At 50.0% G+C, this 14,158-nt stretch overlaps 1 protein-coding gene across 4 annotated transcripts in view; it reads right to left on the reverse strand.

Moving 5' to 3' along the window:
• Positions 1–14,158, reverse strand: part of CAPN13 (calpain 13) — a 106,543-nt gene that overhangs the window by 5,926 nt on the left and 86,459 nt on the right. The window contains exon 23 of one of the 4 annotated variants that reach the window (XM_060413847.1): positions 8,911–11,759. The exons of 2 other annotated variants lie outside the window; for them this stretch is intronic. The gene's annotated coding sequence lies outside the window, so the exon portion shown is untranslated. Of the gene's footprint in view, positions 1–8,910; positions 11,760–13,448; positions 13,886–14,158 lie in introns of those variants that run through there. One more of the 4 variants, XM_042245949.1, reaches the window with a different exon arrangement.

Consider the following 14,158-nt stretch of genomic DNA (forward strand, 5'->3'; position numbering starts at 1 on the left):
ACCATATGATATCACTTATATGTGGAATTTAAAACTTGACACAAAGGATCCTATCTATGAACCAGAAACAGACTCATGGATGTAGAGAACAGATTTATGGTTGCCAAGGGGGAAGGAGTTGGGGGAGGGATGGAGTGGGAGGTTGAGGTTAGCAGATGTAAGCTATTATATACAGAATGGATAAGGACCAAGATCCTACTGTATAGCACAGGAAACTATACTCAGTATCCTATGATACGCCATAACGGAAAAGAATATAGGAAGAGAGAATGTATATACATGTATAACTGAGTCAGTTTGCTGTACAGCAGAAATTAGCACAATGTTGTAAATCAAGTATACTTCAATTGAAACAATCGTAACTTTTGGCTAGGATATATTTCACATGGTTCAAAATTCAAAAGACTGTACAATAAGAAAACCTGCCTCCCATTTCTATTTCCCTACCACCTTGTTCTGTTTACAGAAAGCCAGTGAGATAAGTTTCTTGTTATCTTATTAGAAATATTATATGCAATTATAAGAAAATACTTCTATCCTTTTCCACTTATGTTGACACAAATGGTAGTGTACTTTGTGGGGCTTTCCTGGTGGCTCAGTGTTGAAGGATCCACCTGCAATGCAAGAGAAAAGGCAGGAGTTGCCAGTTTGACCCCTGGGTCAGGAAGATCCCCTGGAGCAGGAAATGGCAACTCACTCCAGTATCCTTGCCTGGGAAATCCCATGGACAGAGGAGCCTGGCGGGCTATGGTCCGTGGGGTCGCAGAGAGTCAGGCACGACAGCACACACGCAGTCGCAGCCATTGTATTCCTTGCCTGCTTATGTGTCAGGCTCCTTGGAGGAACTCAGGTGAACAGAAGTGAGGACTTCTAGGCTGAGAGAGTAGTGAGATTTCAGACACTGTCAGTAAGACACACTCCTAGGAACACGAATCTAACACATGGGCTGTCAGGATGCGGGGCTCCGCCTCTGGGCCACGGAGGAAGCTAACATTGCAAGTAGCTGGACTAGGGTGGGCAGGGGTCTCCCTGGCAGGAGGTGGCTCCTGGCTGGCCAAGGGCAAGCTTCTATGCTTTGGACCCCCAGGCAGGACCCCAGGAAAGGTCTGGAACTCTCTATCCTGAAGAGTGTGAGAGAGCTGTTTTTATTTTTGTTTTTCAGTAGAGTATGGACAGAGGGTGGAGAAGGCAATGGCACCCCACTCCAGTACTCTTGCCTGGAAAATCCCATGGACAGAGGAGCCTGGTGGGCTGCAGTCCATGGGGTCGCAAAGAGTCGGACACGACTGAGCAACTTCACTTTCACTTTTCACTTCCATGCATTGGAGAAGGAAATGGCAACCCACTCCAGTGTTCTTGCCTGGAGAATCCCAGGGATGGTTGAGCCTGGCGGGCTGCCATCTATGGGGCTGCACAGAGTTGGACACGACTGAAGCGACTTAGAAGCAGCAGCAACAGCATGGACTGAAGGAAGGGAAACAGGATTATGTGATGAGGCCCACACTGGGAGAGACAAGGACATAACTATGAGCCCAGAGTGGTGGTGGAAAGTGCAGAGATGGGGGTCAGGACAGAGCTAACATCTCCAGGACGGAGCTAAACCGTCACAGAGTCTGAGCCAATCTTATCTCCTTCTTAGGGGCAGGGCCACCTGCTGACTTGCTGGTTATGAAGCACTGCAGCTGCATCTCAAAGATTCAGTCATTCAGGGACTTCCCTGGAAGCCCAGTGATTAAGACTTTGCCTTCCAGTGAGGAGGGGGTGCAGGTTCTCTCTAGTTGGAGAGCTAAGTTCTCACATGCTATGCGGCCAAAAAACAAACAAACAAACAAACAAAAACAGAAACAATGTCATAACAAATTGAATAAAGATTTTTAAAAATGGATCACATTTTTAAAAAATCTAAAAAAAAAAGATTAATTTATCCAGTTCGTGGAGCTGCTGCTGAAGCATCCCTCCGCCTGTACAGTGTCTGGGACCATCCTGTCTGTCCAGTGGGCTGGTCCACCCCTGTCAGGAATGCCCAGCTGCCCCACTGAAGCCTGCTGGCCTCCCCGGCCCTGGGCTCCTTCATCTCGCAAGAGCTTGAGTCCCCGAGCCTGGCCGTGGCTGCACCGGGCAACTCTCCTGCACTGGGTGCCCCTTCTCAGAGCTGCAGGTCCTTGGTCTCCCCCAGCACCAAAACTGTGGCCATTCCTGGAGCCCTCAGACCCCACCACTCTCCCACCACTGCACTGCTAACCCTGTGTGAGGAGCTGATGTTCTGGGGTCCACGTCTCTAGAGGTGGGAGACAGGGGAGAGCCGTGGCTGTCACTGAGGGGTGGCGGTGGCAGGGAGACACTGTAGGTTAACTACAGCTAGCCAGCTCTGATGGCCTATTAGTTTCCAGGCTCTGCATTAAGGTCATTAAATATGTTACCTTCATAGATCCTCATCCCTATGAGGCAAGACTAATCTTACCCCCATTTACGAGAGGAAGAAACTGAGGCCCTGACTTCAGACAAGAACATCCCTCTGAGAATCACTCGGTGTGGAGACCGGGGACCCAGCTCCTTGGCTGCCGGCCAGCTGCCCTATCCAAGAACTGCCCTATCCAAGACCCAGACTTTTCCCTGACCTCCTGTGCAGTGAGACTCGAAGCAGGGAGAAACAGAGGCTGACTCAGGGACAAGCTAGCGCTCCCAGGTGTGCCCAGCTCAGATCCCCTGGCTGCTGGGCCCCAGCAGGACACAGGGCTGCCCATGGGCCTTCCCAGGAATATTTGGTGCCCAAGGGATTAGAGGCCACCAGCCCAAATGCAATCACTAAAGGGTTCAGTCTAGGGAGGACTACCCAAGGGAGATTTGGAGGAAGTTATCCACAAATCACTGGGGCTCCGGGAGACAAAGATTACTTGGGGGTCAGAAGCGGTCCTGTTGGATGAGCAGAAGCCGACAGCAGGACGTCAGGTGCTTGCTTTCCTGGGGTTCCCAGCTCCCCCTCAGAGAGCCCAGGCTGAGTCTCAGGGCAGTGGGGGCCTTGACCAATGGAACCCTCCCTGGAGACTGGGCCCTGCAGGAAAGGGTGCCTGCCTAGGGTCAGGCCTCTGGATTTGGGTCACTCCATCCCTCCTGGGGGCCCACTGTCCTCATCCACCACATGAGGCTCCTGCAACCTACCAGGAGGCCACCAACCACAATGGGCAAGTGCCCCAGCTGCCAGCAGGGGATTATTGGATTCTAGGCTCTGCACCCTTATGGATCCTGCCTGCCAGAGTCCATCATCCCTCCCCTGTACAAAGCAGGTAACTGAACCTCCCCCCGATATGAACCTACCCTGGTTAAAGGAAGGGTTTGTGACATGCGCCCAGCATGGTAAGAGCTCCATAAACAATCTGTGGCTATTGTCAACCAAGGGGCCTTGCCAGCACTCCCATTCTGGGAGTGAGAAAGAGGGCTCCATATACGGCCCCATGCTGCCACCTGGCAGTCACAGGGAGGGAAATGTAACTGAAGAGTGTGAGGGAAAGAAGGGCCTGAGTTCTTACCAAGCAAAAAACGCTTTACATGAGTTATCTCATGCAAGTTACCTAATAACTCATATTATATAGAGTGGTATTGCTATTTATGTGGCCAGAAACATTACTTGTGCCATTTGACTTAATCTTACAATGCCCGTTCAGGTGGAGATTCATTTTTTCCATTAAATAGACAGAGGGCAGCAAGGTTCAGAGAAGTTAAGTAACTTTCCAAGATCACACAGCAAGTAAAATCAGAGCGAGAATTGGAATCCGATCTGTTTGGAAGCTGAGCTCCTAATTGTTTGAGCATCGTGTGCCTCCCCCAGAGATGCTCTGGATCCTCTTGCAGGGGAGAGGGTTTGGCAGGGAGGACAGGTGTGAATATGGAGGGGGACGCAAAGAGAATCAAGCATTTTGGTCAGGAAGCATACACTTGCATCTTGGATCAGATACTGAGGGCAAGGTCACAGCCCAGCAGTCTTCAAAGTTATCTGAGCACTTTGCAAACATATGTTCCATTCCCTCAAATGTGGGCACGGAAATGAAGATCCAAAAGGCAGAGCCTAGGAAGAAATACCGTAAGTAAGGGAACCTCTTCATTTTCACCTTTATCCTCTGCGTGTTTTATATTTCTCCCAGTGCATTTGAACCACACTGAAAAAAAAACATAACATCACAACAGGGAGGACCTAAGAGATTGTCATGCTTATAGTGGGCACTCAATAGTGTATTCAGTGAAGGAAAGAAGAGAGGAATCCAGCCTGGGGAAGCTGAAGCACAGAGTCGGCGAGAGATGCTCCCAAGGTCACACAGCTACACAGATCTGGGGCTAAACTTTGGGCCTCTGGTCCCCTGTTTTCTTTCTACTGCACCAACAGTCCCCAGAGTGGCTGTCACACAGAGGAAGCAGACGGAAGGCCTGCGTGCCAGGTGCAGGTCCTGGGGAGCAAGCAAGAGCTTCAGAGCCAGGGGAGTGGCCTGCCAGGCTCATGATTTTTACCAAGTAACTAGTCTCTTCTAGTTGCTTCCACTGGCTATGAGAAGGTTCATCTGGAGAGAGGGAGGGGCCGATCTTACAAATCCTAGATCGGGGCCTGATATCATATCCAGTCCTGGGCCAAAATTGCTGTTCTGTCTTCTGACTGATTAACACTTGGCCCAGACTGGTCCTTAATTCTTACACCTCCAGCCCCTCCATCCCCACCCCTGAGGGCTCCTTGAGGGAGACGAGTATCACCCTTCCTCCACTGTCAGGGTCCTCCCGGACCTGCACTGAGCTTACAGGGTGATATCTCCCCTCATTCAGCTACCAGAGACCCTGAAGCATGCCAAAGCCTGGGTTAGGCCCTTTCACATTATTTTATTTCATAATTCTCACAACCACATTAAGAGGCAGTAATTTTTTCTCTTTTCACTAGACTTGTTTTTAGGTTCACAGAAAAACTGAGCAGAAAGTATATAGTTCCCACATACCCCCTGCCCCACCACCTCCCCCACCATCAACATCTCCCACCAGAGCGCTAGACACTACAGTCAATGAACGTACGCTGACCTGTCCTTATCAAAGCCCATGGTTTATCCTAGGACTCACTCTTGGCTATAGTTCTATGGGTTTGTGTAACGGAACAGGACCCTGTGAGGCCTTCCCAGGACAGACCCCTCCCCCATATCCTCTGCTTTAGCTCCTCTGAAGGACCAAGATATCAGCACGCGATGCCCATTTCCTGAGTTGTATTATAGATGCTAAAACCCCCCACAAATGAAAGACATTAACTTCTTGATGACCATGAGCACATAACCCCCAGCCTACTAGGGTTTGGCTGCCCCCAAGCAGGGGCTCTGAGGCAGGAGCCAGTTCCTCTCCCAAGCCATGCCCACAGCTTTGGAGTAAGTCTCATGTATGCCTGAATTTCAGCTCCACCCCATGAGGCCTTGGGCAGACCCCCAGTTTCCTTGTTGTGGTGTTAATCCTTGCCAGCAGGTTCCAGGGTTGGAGACAGAGGGGCACAGCTCCTAGCACACAGTGGCTGGCTCTTATTCTTGACCCAGTGGGATTGCCCGGCCGGCTCTAGCTTGGAAATACCTCCTGTCCAGAAAATGTGTCTAAAGGGGGCCAGGGGTCCTGGAGCCCACCTTCCAATTTTCCAGCTGACAAACAGGAATTAATTAGGCCTCCATTAGAGCCATTGCAACTTTATCACCCATGAAACAGATCCATGTTCCCCATCTGATTTTCATTTCCAAAGTCAGGTAGCAGCACTGACCTTTCTGCCGGACGCTGGGGCTGAGAGGAGCTTGTTAGTGTGAAGTCCCTTCCCCTCCTCCCCCACCAGCAAAGGCCAGGAAGCTTCTCACTTGCTCTTCTAGTGCAGTGGAGCAGCTGGTGCTCCTTTAAGGGCACATCAAGATTTCTGGGGAGTTTATTAAATGCAGACTCCAGCCCTACTCCTGTTCCCAACTATTAAATTGGGGTCTGCAGAGAAGGCCAGGAGCCTCTATTTGCACCAAGCTGTTCCCAGTGAATTTGGTTTAGAAACCACTGCCTTAGGGTACCCCAAGGCATCTGCCTCCCCACTGGCCTCTCCAAGGAGGAGAGTCCAAGAAGCAATGCTGAGAAGGTTCATGTGAGTTCTTGGAGAAGGATCGGGGGAAGGATCCTCACTGTCCTTCATCCTTCACAGAGAGAGGCACTGTTAGCTTGGGGTAGGAACCCGGACTCTAGACGCACAAGCACAGCACTTTAAGCACCAGCTCAGTCACGTATATTGGCTGTGTATCCTCGGATTACTTCTAACTTTCAGAATCTACTTAACATTAAAATGGGAATTCTAGTAACTATTTCAAAGAGTTGTGCTTCTTGAGATTATATGAGATTCATCAGGGAAATGCATAACACCAGGCCTGGCAGGTGGACCTATTATCAATTTGTTGCCTTTCAACTCCAAATTCACCCTTCTTTGCTCTGCTTTGTAATACTGCAATTGGACCCTGGTTTCTTCTCTGCCAGCTGGTGTTCAGTTCAGTTCAGTTCATTCGCTCAGTCGTGTCGAACTCTTTGTGACCCCATGGACTGCAGCACGCCAAGCTTCCCTGTCCATCACCAACTCCTGGAGCTTGCTCAAACTCATGTCCATCGAGTCAATAATTCCATCCACCCATCTCATCCTCTGTTGTCACCTTCTCCTCTTGCCTTCAATCTTTCCCAGCATCAGGGTCTTCTCAAATGAGTCAGTTCTTCACATCAGGTGGCCGAAGTATTGGAGTTTCAGCTTCAGCATCAGTCCTTCCAATGAGTATTCAGCACTGATTTCCTTTAGGATGGACTGGTTGGATCTCCTTGCAGTCCAAGGGACTCTCGCATCTTCTCCAACACTACAGTTCAAAAGCATCAATTCTTTGGCACTCAGCTTTCTTTATAGTCCAACTCTCACATCCATACATGACTACTGGAAAAACCATAGCCTTGACTAGACGGACCTTTGTCGGCAAAGTAATATCTCTGCTTTTTAATATGCTGTCTGGCTTTGTCATAGATTTCCTTCCAAGGAGCAAGCGTCTTTTGATTTCATGGCTGCAGTCACCATCTGCAGTGATTTTGGAGCCCGAGAAAGTACAGCCAGCTGGTGTACTGTTAGGCTTTGTCAGCAGAGGGAGCTAGAGAGACACTGTAAGGCCCAGAGAGATAGCGTGCCCCTGCTGGCTCCAGGATGCCTTTTCCTTCCTACAAGGTGACAGCCAGCAGCGTCCGGGCTCTCTCACCCAGCGAGGCCCCCCGCAGGTGTCCTCCAGTCGGCAGGAGCCCTGTGAACATCTTCACCATCCAATGGGCGGCAGCCACACTCTTTCCAAAGTGGCCTGGATCTCACCCAAGTTCTTTCTTTCATTGTTGGGTAATCTTCATCCTTAGAAGCATCAGATGCTTCCTGCATTTTCTATTCCTCTATTCCCTGGAGTCTTCTCTTGCCCCTTTTAAGAGTTAATTACCTTTCACTAGTTAATAATTCTTTGTATTAAAATTTCCCTATTGAAACAGCTGGTATGATTTTTGTCTCCTGAATGGACCCTGGCGAATATAGAGTAGGTATTTAAAAATGACAGCTCGTGTGCTCTTTGTGTGTGTAAAAGTATTTTTACATACACTATTTAACAGGCAGAGGAAAATGACCACATACCACCAGAAGCTGCGGTGACTCTGGAAATCGCATCCCCAACCTGAAAGACTCACTTCCTTCTTCGAGGGGTTCTTGAGTGTTACCATGGTACACTTCTCAGGGACAATCTAGGGGAAGCTGTAGGGAGTGATGGTGACATGAACACAGCCATAAAGAAAAGTACCACAGTCCTCTGCAGAAATCATGTAGCTCTCAAAGATGACACTAGGAGAAAGACTCATAGACAAGGACAGAAACTAGTGAGAGAGGCGTGGCTCAAGGGGCAGGGAGCACAGTTCTTCTAGGGTAGGAAGAATGTGCGACTCAGGAAAGACCCTGAACGCTCGGCCTGTGTGTCCTCAGCCGTGCCAAAGACTGAGTGACTATGGGGGCGCTGGAAGCTTCAGCACACAGCCCCCTCTTTCTCCTCTTTGCAGCTTGTGCAGGTGTCAGGAAAGGGAGGAATGTGTTAAAAAGAACCCATTTACGCTGTTGTTTAGGTATCATGAACCCCACTGATCCCATCAATACGGCAAGATTCGGGTACCCAAATTGGAGAATAGCAGGTGATGTTCCCCTCCCCACCCAACCTCAAGGAGGCTTCCTTCTGACTGGTTCCGTTGCTTTTTCCCACCTCAGCAGCTGGTAGGCAGGATGGAGGCAAGCCTTGGATGGAGTATCTCTGGTCAACGGCCTGGCCACGTGCTCTCGTCTCAAGGCTGTGTTGGAGGTGGGTGTGGAAGGACCGTGCATGATCACGTTGGTGGGACTCCAGGGTCCCAGGGGTGAACTCTGGGCCGTGCCTTCCCAGTAGGGACATCCTGCCCTCTGCATGAACCTAAGATCCCTGACTACATGCCCTAAATCGTGGCGGTCCAGGGAGCAAGGCAGCTGGAAGGGAAGCACGTAAGGGCCAAAATCCCATTTGAAGAAACTGAAGGTGGTCAGACAGAGAGATATTTGCAAGACTGAGATTATAACCCAGGGCCCTGCATTACTTACATTCACTGAGAGTTAATGCAGCCCTTTCAGCCACGGAAAGGATGGGACTTTCGCAACTACAGAGAAGCTGAGCTGGGCTGTGATTAGTGGAAATGGCCACTAGGTGTCACTGCACCACCACCAGCCCTGGCTGCACTGTGGCCCGGATTCCACCTTTCCAGAGCAAGGTCAAAACTAAAGACCAACTCTGGCTGAAGGGAGGAGCACTGTTTTTTCATCCCATGCATACAGTTTAAAAAACTTTTAAAAAATTGAAATATAGTTGATGTTCAATATTTTATTATTTTCAGGAGAGCTACAAAATGACTTGACATTTGCATACATTATGAAATGATCACAGTAAGTCTAGTAACCATCTGTCCCCATACAAAATTATTACAATATTATTAATCATATTCCTCATGCTATAATATACAGTGAAGGGGATTTTGAACTTCTGTCATTGAAAACATCGTAAAAGGAACAGCAACTCCCAGGTTAAAGGAAAAGAGTCATGTTTATTTCCCTAGAGAGTGGGTCTCTCTCTACAGACAGGTCAGCTTAGATGGCAGCAGTGGGCAGGCTGGCTGGAGACTCCCACTGAGCCCACACCGGAGAGCTGTTGCTGCCACTTTGCTAGGGGCTTGTTTTTCCTGACTAATTGCTTCCCCTTGATGATGACTGTGACTTAGAATCCTTAGGCTTTGGCTCCCCGAGTGTGTGCCATGGAAGGGACCTTAGACATCTCCAAGTTCAGCCCCTTCATTTTAAAGCAGGAAGTCCAGAGAGGGAAGTCCTCAGAGCACACACGGCGGGATGGAGGCAGCACCAAGACTTGAGCCTGAGACTCCAGAGGACTTGCCCAGTGCCCTGTCCACTCTGCCATGCTCCCTGTGTTCACACGACACAAGCTCAGCCATTCATTCTCTCAACACTACTGGCACTCACTCTATGCTATTTTCTCTTCTTTGTGCCTGAACAGAATTGGAAACATCTAAAGACATGGGATGACACGGCATGTCAGTGATCCCATCAGAGCTGCACAGCTGGGGGGTGAGAAGATCAGTGCCCTTCCCCTTGGTCAAGAGTATTTACCAATGTTATCCAGTCGTTATGCAAAAAGCGGGGGGCAGAAACTAGATGGAGTCTGGCAGGTGATAGGGCAGTCGTGCACACAGGGCAGCCGAGATGGCAGCTATGGCCAGGCTGGCTGGAGACTGCCACTAAGCCCACACTAAAGACGAGTTCGAAGGAACCTTTGGGAGGAGGATGCTTTGAAGCTGTAACAACTGTGACCTCCAGGGGGCAGTGTTTTGCCACATCCTGCTCAGTCCAAGGCACTTCCACGCACAGAAGAAAGCAAATCTTTTAAGGGAACAGAGGGGTGTTTAAAACAAGAGTCTAACTGTGGGGAGAAAAAGAAAGACATAACAGTCTGGACTTGAAACTGATCTCAGGAAGGCAGTCATTTTTATTGTTTTGTCTGTCTCTTCTCTTACTCAGGCAATTAGATAGTTGGCAGAGCTGTAAGGTTGGGGAATTATGTCTCTGTGTCCAGCCCCTTTCAAGTGGTCCTTCTCCTGTCTGTTGTCCAGAGTTTTTCATATCCTTATATACCCTCTGGGGGCATTCAGTGGTCTCAGAAAGAATGGCCTAGAATCTGGATAAAAGGGTCTAGAACCTGCTGCAGCCTGGACAGCCTGGAGATCATCCACCTTCCTCTCCACTGACCTCCACCAGGCTGCAAAGTTGGCCCAACTGCCCATCCCGCATCCATCTGCTCAGAACCAGGCCAGCGCTGCTGCTCGACTCATTACTGACCATCCGCCGGGATATTAAGCACTTTAGGCTTGGCTGGGGGATGGTTAATCAACAACCTTGTCAGAGTGATGGATTCTTCTAGGATTATTGCTTAATGAGCTTGTTTAGAGGTAAAAATCAACTAGGACATCAGTTCTCGGGCAGCAGGAAGGAGGGGAGCAGTGAGCTGGGAGGTGGTGGGAGGGATCTCAGATATTCTAGGCAGCAGCGAGGGGCTGGGGTTGGGGAAGCGTGGCGAGAGGCCTCTGACCAGAGCAGAACTTAAGCTTGGATTCATCAGGCATTTCATAGCCGCCCTGGTTGCTGCAGCCCAGAGCATTTCACCACTCAATCACTGCAAAAGCAGTGATTCCTAGGTGATTCCTAAGTCATCCAAGGACCAAGGGCATCACTTGCTGCGCTTAGTCACTTAGTTGTCTCCAACTCTTTGTGACCCCGTGAACTGCAGCCCACCAGGCTCCTCTGTCCATGGGGATTCTCCAGGCAAGAATACTAGAGTGGGTTGCCATGCCCTCCTCTAGGGAATCTTTCCAATCCAGGGACTGAACCTAGGTCTCCCACATTGCAGGTGGATTCTTTACCGTCAGAGCCACAAGGGAAGCCCCTAGCATCAGACTTTCTGGATCAGAATTTCTAAAGCTTGTTATAAAAGTTATTCCATGTGACTTTTATGCACAATGAAGTCTGAGAGCCACAACCTGATTGGCATCGTAAGTCAACATTTCCACCGGCAACAGATTTTGAATGATTGGGCTCTATGGCCTCCACTCCCATCAACACCCATAGACCTCAGCCTTCCTCCTTCTGTTTTAATCTCTTGTCACTGGTCTCTCCCATCTTATTTATCTGTATTGCTCCCTGCATGCCTCATCTGTCCTCCCCCTGTCTGTCTGAATCATCCTCCCCCCACCGCCCCAGCTCTCCATCTCCATCTGCTTGTCATTCCTCCTCCCCACATTTTTCTCTTTCCTCTGCACTTATGATTTGGAAGGCAGCAGAGAGGCAGAAGCCTTATTCTGCCTCTGGGCAGGGTGGGCAGACACGTGGGCTTCAGAAGTTGTGAAACATTGTCCGGAAATTCACCCGCTTAGGGCTACAGGCAGCCGTGACCATTTCTGGCCACTCCCTATAATGTCTGACGAGGCTGGCGGCGGCAGCTTCGTCGTTCTCTCTTTCTCTCTCGGTGGTGAACCTGGGACTTAGTGGTGATCTTCTCTGGCCTAGGGCTTCCCTGCTGGCTCAGACAGCAAAGCATCTGCCTGCAGTGCGCGATACCCGGGTTCGATCCCTGGGTCAGGAAGATCCCCTGGAGAAGGAAATGGCAACAAACTCTGGTACTCTTGCCTGGAAAATTCCATGGATAGAGGAGCCTGGTGGACTACAGTCGTGGGGTCTCAAAGAGTCGGATACGACTGAGCGACTTGACTTTCTTTCTTTATCTGGCCTGTGCTCCTCCAGCTGATCCAACAGATTTGTGAGCAACTCGCTCCCTGTGCTAAACTCCTTCGTAAGATAGCTTGAGCAGCTCCTGTTTAACTTGCCTGATGCTGCCTGCTGCGCTCTCTGCTCCTCCCTTCCCCCTAACCTTTACTTCCATTCCACAGTCTCTCCCCTTTCCCTGTTCCGAGCCCCACCTCCTAATGGGCTATTATATGAAACTTCAGGCTTTAAATGTTTACACTGGATAAGTTATAGTATCTCCATTCTTAATTTAAAACACAAGTGAATTGAATGTGAGGTTCATGTTCTTGAGATTGGAAAACCCATCACTGGGCTGAGTTGGTTATCATCTAAGGCCCTTGTGGACTCTGTCCCGGGGGTCAGGGCCCTGATGGGGCACAGGGGTTAGGGAGGGGAGGCGCATACACGCGCTGTGCTGTTCCAGGGCAGTCCTGCCTCTGCCTGGAGGTGGTGAGGAGCAATTGCTCAAAGGAAACTGTTTCTGTTCTAGGGAGAAGCAAGACTGATGTCCTCCCTGATCAGTGGGCTTGCATGTGGAACTGTTCTCTGGGGCTAGGCTTCCCTGGGGTGTGTGTGTCTCTGTGTGTGTCTGTGTGTGTGTGTCTGTGTGTCTGTGCACATGCACTTTCAGATATCCGCCCTCACTAGGGTCACCCCTGGCTCTGGGGAAGCAAGACGGTTCTTCCTGCTCCTCCACTGAGGGCTCCCTAGGCCAAGCTGGGTTTTAGTCCAGCTGTTTGGTTCAGCAAAGTGTGCAGGCATGTTGGACTTTCTACCTGAAAGTACAGGTAGGTGAAGGTCATCTCTGAGTCCTGCCAAAATAGCTCATTCATTTTTTTCTGAACTTTCTCCTTTTATTTTGAAACAGTCTGTCTTGATTGGTCAGGACTCATTGTTTTGCACAACAGCCTAGGATGTGGGTCTTCAGGCATTAGCTCTGTCTACCTCTGAAGCCCACGCTGCTAACCATGGCCATCTGTCCTGGTTAGCCGAGCACAGGGCAAGGACGCACAATGATGTGGCCCAGGCTATGCTGTGTGTCTCACCTGCTGTGCTACTGAAATGACTGCAAACCCTTAGCAGCAGCCCCTGTGAGAGGCAGTTAGCTGGCTGTGTGTTTGTTCCTTGACCAGGACATCTGCCTCCAAATGCTAACCTAGTTCCTGAGCGTGGGTATTTGCATGATGGCATACCCTTGCCCATGCCACCTACATTTTGATTGTTTCTTCTCAGAAAAGTCACACTTTGGAAGGTTCCTGCCCTCCTATTCTTGACACACACATTTTCAAGTGTTCCCTCACTGGACAGATGCATCCAGGAATGAGTTCTCAAATGCCAGTTCTCCCGAGTGAGGTCTGGCCTGGTCACTCTGGAATCTCTTCTGCACTCTACTGGGCCGTGATCTTTTGGAACTGTCTGATGATGTTACAGAATGGGAGGGAAGGAGGTGCTTGCCTTGCTGGTTGGATTTCCCCTTACCCAAAGGCATTTTTCATCCAGAACTAAGATCTTACTTGTCATGAAGTTGAAGACCTTTATGGGAACCATGTTTTATTTTGCCATCTGGCTGTGAAACAGTCAGGATTCAGATATCGGAGAGTATGATTAATTCTGCAAACACCCAGTGAACCACTCCCATGTCACGCACAGCATCCTGTGGGTGGACAGACTGAGAAATGACTAGTTGGTGGGAGAGGACCGAGATGTGGCTTTTCCCCTGCTTTCCCACAAAGGAACATCTTCTGCTTCTTTCTCCTGGGATTCCAGGTTGGTGTCCCGAAATATTCAGATAACCTGTTTTATGACCTTGGGCAAACCAGAGCTTGACCCAGCTGAGGACCCGGCCCAGGCTCCTCGAAGGCAGCTTTGACTACGTCCAGGCAGGGCAGGCTTTGATGTATATCACCCATGGGGGCAACACAGCTCAGTGGAACAAGAGCCAGATTCTCGAGTGATCACTGAGAACTCATCCTAGGGAAAGATACAGACACTCAAACACAGAAGGCCCAGGGTGGGTAAAGAAGCTTTTCCTCTCTCTGAGTGACTGCAGAGCCCCAGGGTGGGTAAAGAAGCTTTTCCTCTCTCCGAGTGACTGCAGAGGCAGGCCCCCTCCCCACAGATGCTACTCTCAGGTCACCAGGCAACACAGTGTGCCACGCGCTAGCGAGGCTGGCCGAGCTCCATCACACCCGCGGCTCCAGCGGACGGCAGTGACTCTACTTCATTCTTCAAAATCCTCCAGAT

The sequence above is a fragment of the Ovis aries genome, chromosome 3 (assembly GCF_016772045.2).
Source record: "Ovis aries strain OAR_USU_Benz2616 breed Rambouillet chromosome 3, ARS-UI_Ramb_v3.0, whole genome shotgun sequence".
NCBI lineage: Eukaryota > Metazoa > Chordata > Mammalia > Artiodactyla > Bovidae > Ovis > Ovis aries.